We start from the raw sequence: 10,740 nt of genomic DNA, 5'->3' as shown, positions 1-10,740 counted from the left end.
CACTTGGATATCAGCACATCGCACCATAATACATCTCAAATTATTCGTTAAAATGAAATGTAATTTTCCCAAATTTGCACTTTTTCTGTGGTTTTAAAAACTGCACAAAAGGTTGTGTACAGCATTCTCCACATCCTGTGCCTGCTACGTATGCTAGTCATTTGTAATTAAAAATCTAAACACTCAGGTCTCAGTTGCAAAAGAAGAATATGTTAGGTTTTGTAGTAGCAAGGGCTATCGCAGATTAAGACACTGATGTTGAGAATTTCCTTAATATTGACCTTCAACTAATGGATGGAGTTAAATCTTTTCAGACTGCAAAGTGGAAGCATATGCAAGTATGCCAATGAACATAGTACTTCCTGATCTAATAAAACATCCTGATTCTAATGAGAAAATTGGTACATGTGCAGTCTGGTAATTGAATTGCAATTTTCTAAGAAGGTGAAAATTTTAGGTTGAAGAAATCTGTTTTCTTGGGATTCAATTCTACTTTCTCATCACTGAAAAGATTTGAGCTATGCATCAACACAAGAATTTTGATCTAATTACACTGTTGGGACTAGGCAACTTGAGATACTTGCCATCAGGCCACGGCACAACATGAAGCTACACTGGTTGCATTCTTCAATCCAGTACAGATGTCCAGATTGAATCTCAGATACACAAGAAACTTATTAAAAAGTGCTGGGGTGAAGGAAAGCAAAACTATGTTGTCACTGCACTTTGAGACCTGTAATTCTGAAGGATAAGAAAGTGAATAATGGTGTTTAATCAATAACAGTTTATTTTCTGTTTCCATTTTCTTGTTGGCACATGAGATCTAATAAAAGGTGATCACTGCTGTAAAAGGATATTTAGGGACCAGTGTTTTCAGATGTTCATTGTTTTAAAAAGTCTGATACTCACTGGAAGAATGCATGTTTCCATGGAATGTTGCTTTGATGTGTATTTTCCTTAAGACTATCTTGTCATCAAAGAAAAACTCTTGTAAACAATGTAGTGATTATAGTGAAGGGGTCTTGAGTGATAATTTGAGAGCAACAGGGAACAAGGGATTGCACTCATTAACAATGCATTTGGCTACCTCTAGTATTGAATAGATCATATTGAGATCAATACAATATACTAAGTTGGAGGTACTAGTAGTTTGGATGTCATATTGCAGCTGTACAGGACATTGGTTAGGCCACTATTGGAACACTGCTTACAATTCTGGTCCCCCTCCAAAGGACGGGTGTTTTAAACTTGAGAGGGTGCAGATAAGATTTACAAGAATGTTGCCAGGGTTGGAGTTGAGTTAGGGTGAGGCTGGGGCATTTTTCCCTGGAGTGTTGGAGACTGAGGGGTGATCTTACAGAGAATTATAAAATTGATGGGCACGGAAAGAGTGAAGAGCCACGGTTATTTTCCCACTGTAGGGGAGTCCAGAATTAGAGGATATAGGTTTAAGGTGAGAGGGGTAAGATTTAAAAGGGATCTAAGGGATAACTTTTTCAAGAAGAGGATGGTGCATGTGTGGAATGAGTTGCCAGAGGAAATGGATATGGGTGCAATTACATTTAAAAGGCATCGGATATATGAATAGGAAGGCTCGAGAGAGATTTGGGCCAAATGCTTGAAAATGGGACTAGGTCAGATTGGGATGTCTAGTTGATATGGACGAATAGGACCGAAGAGTCTATTTCTATATTGTATGACTACATATGAATCACGTTTTCCTGAGGAAGGGGTGCTGAACTGAAGTATTAGAGGTGTTAAATTGGTAGGTTTTTTTTAACTATGCTTGTGCAGGTCATTGGAGAGTGAGCGATAGAATCCAGCGGAAAAGCTCCTTCAAAAAGGAGAATGCAGTTAGCAGCAGGATCACACTTAAGAAGATAAGTGATCTGATGAATCCAGAGGGCAATGGAGTGGAAAGTAAGGACATGGTAACTCTATCACAGTTGGGATGAAAATGAATGCTTGAGAAATGGGATAATTTATCTTTAGTGGAGGGGGAACACCCAGATAAAGTCTCAAAGAACATTTCATCAGAACAAATGGTCGGGTAACTGGGTTGAGTTTGCATATTCTCTCCGCGTCTGCGTGGGTATCCTCCGGGTGCTCCAGTTTCCTCCCAGTCCAAAAATGTGTAGGTTAGATGAATTCGTCATGCTAAATTGCCCGTAGTGTTAGGTGCATTAGTCAGGGGGAAATACATGATAGGGGAATGGGTCTGGGTGGATTACTCTTCAGAGGGTCGGTGTGGACTTGTTGGGCCGAAGGGCCTGTTTCCATACTGTAGGGAATCTAATCTAAAATGCCTCAAATCTTTGCAAGTATTTTGTGTGTTTTCCTATTGCCCCATGTTAATATATTGTAGCTATCCATTCAGTTTTCTTTTTCAGTATATTTTGCATGTTATGCTACATCCAATGCCCCATCTCTCTTCCTAGCCTCAATACATTTGAATTTTGCTGTTTTTATACACAGTGTTACTCGTGGGGCATTGTCGTAGGTGGTAGCGTGGCACTGATTTTTCAGCACCAAAATTCATGTCTAGGTTAATACTCAACATACAAGTCAATGTTGTTTTCTATAAAGACATAGCTAGGTTTAAAATCTTGAGTGCAATGTAGAAAATTAAAGATACTCAGCATATAATTTGAGTCCTGTTTTAGAAGGAATTTCTGAGATTTCAAAGATCGACTTGTATGTTGCAATTTACAGTAACCTGTCTGTGCTGTCTGCAAGTGATTGCTGGTTCTGGCATTTACTGTTTTGGTGCTGTAACTAGCTTTGCTAATCACGCTGCAATTGCGAACTTGGAACTTCAATAAGCATTGTTTTGGGTTATAGTGGGATTAAACTGCCAGCGTTTCCTCACAGCTAAATTATAGTAATTACAGAGACTCTGAAGAAATTTCTACATTACCTTTCCTGTCACTTATTTCCTACAGAAGCTAGAGTTGAGGCCAAGATCAGATTGTTCAATGAATGGTGGAGCAAGCTCAAAGGAACACAGAGGGTATACTGTTCCTGTGTTCACCACCAGGTGGTGCTAAAGTATTTGTGCTGCAAGTTCAATGTGTGGAGATGAATTCTAGGTTAGGAAAGGTCCTAGATCTTGCTGGATAAATGTATTAAGTGCTTTCTATATTCTAATTCCCTTTTATTTGATATTATACATATATACATAGCAATAATGTATAAAACTATGAGTACTCCTCACAGGTATTTATATTCCAAAACATCATGGCTGAGCACACTGCAAGAGAAACAAAGCCTGGGTTGAGGTGCCCAATTGTATGTTGGAAACACAGGTTTGACTTGAACAAACTTTGTATCTGTCCCTGTCCCCTGGTGATGATTGTGCGTGTGGCACGTGAAACACATGCTAAGGAAATGGTGCCTATCACATAAGTGTGCTGGGGAAAGGGCGAGAAAGCCTGTTTTCTTATGGGGAGGTTGCAGTGACGGTTGGTCACAAAAAGTCAGTAATTGTTAAAATGGCACACATGAAAATCATGGACAAAGCTACTCATTTTGAGGATCCCAGTTCACCAAAGTACATCACTCAGATGACTAAAAGAGCTCTAATCTGTCCAGTAAAATCCCAGCTGTTTGGAGGGAGGCTACTCATTGAGTCAATGTAGTGGCTTAGATCACATAGCTGGCCATAAATTAGGTAGCAGGAAATAAGTGAAAATGGGTGCATGCTCTTGCATATACAGAATTATTTATTTCAATATTGCGTACTGGTTATGTTACTAGTAATCTAGAGGGTTGGCCTATGATCCGCAGACAAGAATAAAAAGCAATCACACTGTGAGAGTTGGGGAAATTAAATGCAGTTATTTAAATTCATCAGGAGTTAAAAGCTATGATCAGTAACTACTGGATTGTCCAAAAAAAATCTCTGGTTCACTGAAGTCCTTTCGGGAAAGAAGTATGCTGTTCCAATCTAATCTGCCCTTTTTTTGGAATGAGGCTGATGGCAATGGGGTTGATTTATAACTGCCCTCTGCAATGGCCCAACAATCCACTCACTGGGCATGAAGGCAACTCATCTTCACCTGTGTTATGACAATGCAATTGCCCATGGAGGGCAGTTAGTGATGCTCCAATCCTGTGAATAAATTTAAAAAGTGCCATAAACCTAAAGTTTGGAGTTGGCTTCGGTATGTACCATTCAGCATAGAGTCTTGTCTCAAAGCTGTACATATACAATTCTCTTGTACATGTTGCAGAAATAGAAATCCAATCTACCAGCCTATCACTCCCTCAATGGTAATTACTTTCACGTTCGCATTAGCACCAATGGCTGCTGATAATAGCTCTAATGTTGACTGCCATCCAGCCAATAATCCACCTCCTGATAGACAAATTGTGGATAGGCATCACTGCCTTTAGTGAACAATATGACTTGTATCACAATGTTCCTGTAGTGAGATATCATTGGATGCTGATTGAGTGAATTCCTTTTCTGTTCATTTAGGACATTGGGTTTATATCAGGGTATCGTTCTCACATACATGCTATTAGAGATGACGCCCACTTAAATCTTGCTATGGCAGATGGTGGAATTTGAATTCTATAAAAATCTGGAACTTTGAGCTCTATCATGAGCGTGAAACCTTTGTCAATTGTCAGGAAAAACCCATCTGGTTCGCTAATGTACTTTAGAGAAGAAAACTGCCATCCTTACCTGACTCCAGACCCCAGACCCCAGACCCAAAGTAATGTGACTGACTCTCTACTGCCCTCTGGTTCAAATAGGATAGGCAATAAATGTTGGTCTGGTCAGTGACACCTACATTGTGAATGATTTTTTTAAAAAACACACTTTAAGTCCCACGTAAAGGGGTCTTGTGATACAGTGGCAATGCCCTACCTCTGGGTTAGAAGGTCACAGTTCAAATTCTACCTGTCCCAGATGTGTCACTACAGTTCTGAATATGTTGATTAAAAATAACTTGTGTTCCCCTTATGGGTTCTTGCAGCATAGTGGTAATGACCCTCCCTCTGAGTCAGAAGGCCCAAGTTCAAGTCCCACCCTGTTTGTCATAATACATGTGAACAGGTTGATTAATAATGTCTGAAGTGTCCATTCTTACTCACTTGTTATAAGTGTGCATTTCAGACTGACTGACATTTCAGTGCAAATGCTGAGGCAGTTATTTCAAACTCAGTTCAAATAATACTGTCCATTCTCAGACAAAACTCTATAGATTTTTTGGAGTTTTCTTGGGGTAACCTCATTTTGTGTTGAATCTGAATGGATGTGTTTTACTTCTTGTTGTGAATTCTGAAGCATTAAGGATTTACTTTTCAAAATTGGGGTGCTTTGTTGCATCTAACATTGGGAGGAGGAGGAGGAGGAAGAAGAGTAGAAGGTCAGAGGAAGGTCATGCAGAAAGGTGCAAGTTTGAAACTGTTAAGAGTCCCAACTGAGACTACAGGTCAGGAACTAACACGTTTTGCTGCTAACACAGATGAAAATCCTCAGTTCTGCAGAGACAGTGACATGGTATAAAGAAGATAGGCTGCTACTGCCAGTCCATCACAGCTGCCAATGTCTTTCTGTCCTACTCCCTTCAGACAGCTGCTGGAAATAGCAAGAAGTCTATCACCTATAACCCCAGCAATGGGCAACCAGTGGCCCTATGGCATTGACAACTGAAAAGCATCGTAGTTTCAGAGGCTGCTCTTTCATTGGTGAGGTGTTTAACATGATGGTCACCACACAGCAAACGTGGGCCAAGGTTGAAAAGGCAGGCTTCTGTGGTGGTCCCAGCCAGTGCAAGGATTTGAACCTGCGCTATTCATAGCATTCTACATTGCAAGCCAGCAGTCCAGCCTTTGAGCTAGCTGACACCTGAAGTTCCTAGCTGAATGGTGTGCTATCTCCTCCACCTGCTGCCAGGAGGCCACACACCAGATCTCTCCCCATCCATTCAGCCTATGTTTGAGTTGGCTTGTGGCTATTTGCCAACTGGACTGTTTCTTACCCATCCCCAAATAGCACCACTTCCAGGTGGGAGATGGTAACGCAGGACAGCGTTAGAAAATTATTGGCCTGAATCATTCTGCACCCATCTCTGCAAGCGAATGAAATTCCAGCCTCTCAATCCAATCCTCCTTCCAAAATTGCTGCCTGACGTGCTGACTATTTCCAACATTTTCAGTTTATTGTTCAAATTTCCAACATCTGCAGTATTTTGCCTTCATCGTACATGTTTCTTTTGACTCCTTTGTGGCTTTAGTTAGTCATTTTGATAGACAGGTTGAAACTAATCCACAAGCTTGTCTTTGTTATGGTGCTGACCTCTTACTTCCTGAAAGGTTTTGCTGATGATCTAATGTTTGGCAATCGGCATCAGTAAAATATTCTGTGAAACAGTTGTACATGTTTCAGCAACTGCATGTTTGTAATATAGTCTGAAGCATTATCATTTGGCTCCAAGCAATTAGTGTGGTGTAGGGGGAAGTCTTCATATCAGTTGATATAAACTCCTTTGAAATCATTGAAATACCAAGGTCAGTTTGCTTGCTTAAAGCATGCTGTCATTTGAACTATGCTCATGTAGTTTACACTCCTTCAAGTCATGCATACATATACTAATAATTGATTCACAAAGACAAAATGAGAGGCTCAAATATAAACATTCTCACTTAAACAGGCTATATTAGATTGCAGCTTTTTTCAGCTATTACGATCCTCATTTCATAACAGCACTTAGAAAAGATAACAGAATATTATGCATAAGGAGTCACTGAACTTTCAAAGGTTCAAGCTATATTTAATTATGGAACTTGGACTTATTCATGCACTAACATGAATGAAACATGACATCATTCTGAACTTACCTGCTGTTATGCTTTTAAAAGGACAGTTTGACTGATAAATCCACTCTGTTTGTGTTACTAAACAATGACTTAACAATGACTTATTTATTTAGAAAGGTAACTCATGGCCATATAATTTTCAAAGCTGCTCTAAAAGAAGATAGTGTACCTCAGTGGAATCTTGCCAATTGGAAAAAGAACAAACCTTGTGTTTGTGCCCCTGTCTCCTTTTGGTTTCCACTCTTTGGCAACATTCCCATCCATTGCACTTTTGACCTTGGGGCTGGAACAAGTTCTGTGCTTTATCAGACATTGTATTGCTAATGGCCTTATGGGCTGCCTTGCAAATCTGTCAGCTCAGTTTGCTTTTCACTTTTATAGCAATTATAATTTTTTGTGAAAAGCTTTTCGTGCTTGTAGATAAGCAAGAAGGCTCTAACTTAAGTGTTGTCTGGGAAATCTTTCACTTCTTTTGATACTTAATCCACCCACTTTTTTTCTTTTATTAGGGGATGGTTTTGAGTTCCCTTCTTTAAGCCGTCAAACATTTTCCAAAGGATTCTCATTCTTCTTTGAGAAATATGTGGCCTGACCGTGAAATATTGAATTGCTGTCTTTAATTTATAGCCAAGTTAATTTGTTGCTCCAAAATGATTGGAATGAGCTAAAACACTCAAACCCCGGTGTAAAGACAATCACACGCCCAAAGCAACTTGGGACTACAGCTGAAGGTGATAAAGCAAAGAACTCTGAGTTAGTTTAATTCAAATTAGTACATCTTATGGCAATCTCATATTGGAGTTGATAGCTTCGCTGGAAAGGGATGGTTCTGTAGTAGTCTTCAACAGTACTCCAGGTCACTGCAGAGCAAAAGCCACATTCAGGGCTTTGGGACTTGAGGATATGAGAGGAGATCGTCATTTTATTTTGAGAGCTTTTTGCTGAAATGTGTTTAAGATTATATTAAAAATACCAGACAGTATACAGTTAACTTAAGTATTTTAAGAGATACCTCCAACTGCTCAAAATCTCTGCTGTAGCCTTATATTGTCTGCACCTAAGTGTTCTTTATGCTTGGTTTCATGCTGTACTGACATCTTACTCCACATGGTGTCAGGCACAAGCAACATAAGATAGCTCCCAACACTTGGCTTTTTGCACATTCCAAAAACTTGTTGGAACATGGTTCTGGTCTTATGCTTTTGTGAGGCTTTTCCATTGATCTGTTTGAACAACTTCTGTGTCAGCTCCATAGAACTGGCTTTCTTTCAACTGGCACAATGAAAACCACAATGCACTGTGTGACTCAGTCTAAAGAGTATATACTTCTTCTTTGAGGTGATAAATTACAAAGGGTTTTATCGTCATCCACAAAATAAAAATCAATATTTAACTCACTGATTACCTTTCATTTCAATGGTATTCTTTTGAAGATACCAATTAATCTTGGTGATCAGAAAGCTTTTGGAAATGATAATCCAGGGCAAATTTAAAAGTGATTGAGGCAAATGTGATTTGAAGATGCCGGTGTTGGACTGGGGTGTACAAAGTTAAAAATCACACAACACGAGGTTATAGTCCAACAGGTTTAATTGGAAGCGCTAGCTTTCGGAGCGACGCTCCTTCATCAGGTGGTTGTCACCTGATGAAGGAGCAGCACTCCAAAAGCTAGTGCTTCCAATTAAACCTGTTGGACTATAACCTCGTGTTGTGTGATTTTTAACTAGGCAAATGTGGATTAATTAAGGGAAGTCAGCATAGATGTGTGAAGGGAAAGTTGGCTTTAAATAATTTGAAGGAGCAATGTCATGAGGATTGATGAAGGTAATGTTGACGATGTGCTGTATCTGAACTTCGAGGAAGCATTCAATAAAGTGTCAGATAACAGACTTGTCAGCGAAATAGAACCCCATGGAGTAAAAGTGGCGATAGCAGCTTGGGGACAAAGTTAATCGAGTGACAGGAAAAAAATGAATAATTACATACTGAACTGGAGGAGAATATATAATGGAAATCCCCAGGCATTGACATTATGAACGCTACTTTTTTTGATTTCAGTAAAAAAGAATTTGGTTATACAGGGCACCAATTCAAAACTTCAGATGACCCAAAGCTTGGAAGTATTGCAAACTGAGAGGAGAATAATCGCAAACTTCAAAAGGACCTAGACAGGTTGGTTAATGGGAAATCTATGAGGAGAAAGTGAGGACAGCAGATGCTGGAGATCAGAGCTGAAAATGTGTTGCTGGAAAAGCACAGCAGATCAGGCAGCATTCTGTTCCTTGGATGCTGCCTGACCTGCTGTGCTTTTCCAGCAACACATTTTCAGCTAATGGGAAATCTATTGCAAATAAGATTTAACACAGAGCCTCCAATGAAGGGCTCCTGCCCGAAACATTGATTTTCCGGCTCCTCGGATGCTGCCTGACCCTCTGTGCTCTTTCAGCACCACTTTAATCTTGACTCCAATCTCCAGCATCTGCAGTCCTCATTTTCGCCCAATTTACATTTGATGTCACTGATGTCTCTGCCTAGTAAAACCAGCAATCAACTTAATTCCATCAGTTTACCACTGGGTCAAATGCGTGAAAATATCCCCCTTAAAACTTTGTACAGATGTATGGTGGTTTCCAATTCATTCCAGAATTAAAATAATTTTAAAAATCCATATCTGAAGCTGTTTCTGGAGTGTAGTGGGACCCTTGTCCAGACAACATGCCTCACTCTGCTTTACATCTCATCAGATGAGTTCCTACTTCAAGCAGAAATAGAATAGTAACTTTGTGTTGAAGCCAAACTATTTTACATTGAGTATAAAAACTAAACAGCTGAATAAAGATCACCATCTCAAGCGGCAGCCTTCCCTTGTTTAAGCAACTTCTCACTTTCTTTCTCTTTAATTTTGTTCAACTTGAACTGATAACCTCGCTGTGATTGTGTTGAAATAAAGAGGGAATAAGGAAAGCCCTCTGTGGAATTGGCGATCAATGAAAATCACTGGTCTCCATGGCAGGAAGTGTTGGCTGCATAAGACAAGCACAATCTTTTCCTTAAATGTCTATGTTGCACCAACTTGAGAAATTCTTTTCAGTAACTGTTTGGGACTTGGCAGAGGAATCACAACAACATGTGAAGTGCTGATGGTATGCCCTCAGTGAGCTTTCTAAGAGACATTGAGCTGCAATAGTTGCCTTGGTCTCCTGCCAGATTCTAGTTCATTTTTAAATTAAATATATCCTTTGTATATTTTCAAACTACAAATTTTCTATCACTGAATTGAAGAAACAATATTCCAGAAATGATTTTATCTTCAGTGGAGCTATTTTTCAAGATTAGTTTTCTTCCCACACTCCTAACATTTCTCCTTCTTTTGTGAGTTTGCCTGAACCACTTGGGGAGCGGTAAATGCAGCCATTTACTGACTCCAGGCTTAGAATGTGCAGCAGTTAGTTGCTGTGCACAAGATGAAACCAATAATTTTCTTTGCAGAATCTTCACGGTGCCAATACTCACAGGTAACTATTGGCAAATAATGTGTTTTAGTTGCTTGGGAAACATTTTAATAACAAGTTTAAGAGATCTGCTTTATGTTTCAGGATCAGCCCATGTGCTGATTTCTGTGTACTTTGATCACAAAGTTGAGTGGGATCATTCTAAGCCAAGCATAGGCTATGTTTTTGTCTGGTTCACATTTATAGTCAGACAATGATAATAATTAACATTCAACCTGTCTGAGAATTACAAGACTAATTGAAATATTGCCACTTACTTTGCAGTAAGTGTTGACTTTTGTCTGAATTCCTCTGTAGAAATCATGTATAAGGTAAACAGGCCCTAAGTCCCAACTTGGTGTGGAATTAAGCTGTAAGCATGTTGAATATCAATGTTCTTTCAGCACATAGAACCCCC

This window comes from Chiloscyllium plagiosum, unplaced genomic scaffold, assembly GCF_037043375.1.
Source record: "Chiloscyllium plagiosum isolate Xiang-an unplaced genomic scaffold, Cpla_swu_hap1 HiC_scaffold_15, whole genome shotgun sequence".
Lineage (NCBI taxonomy): Eukaryota > Metazoa > Chordata > Chondrichthyes > Orectolobiformes > Hemiscylliidae > Chiloscyllium > Chiloscyllium plagiosum.
This window is presented reverse-complemented; position numbering follows the sequence as displayed.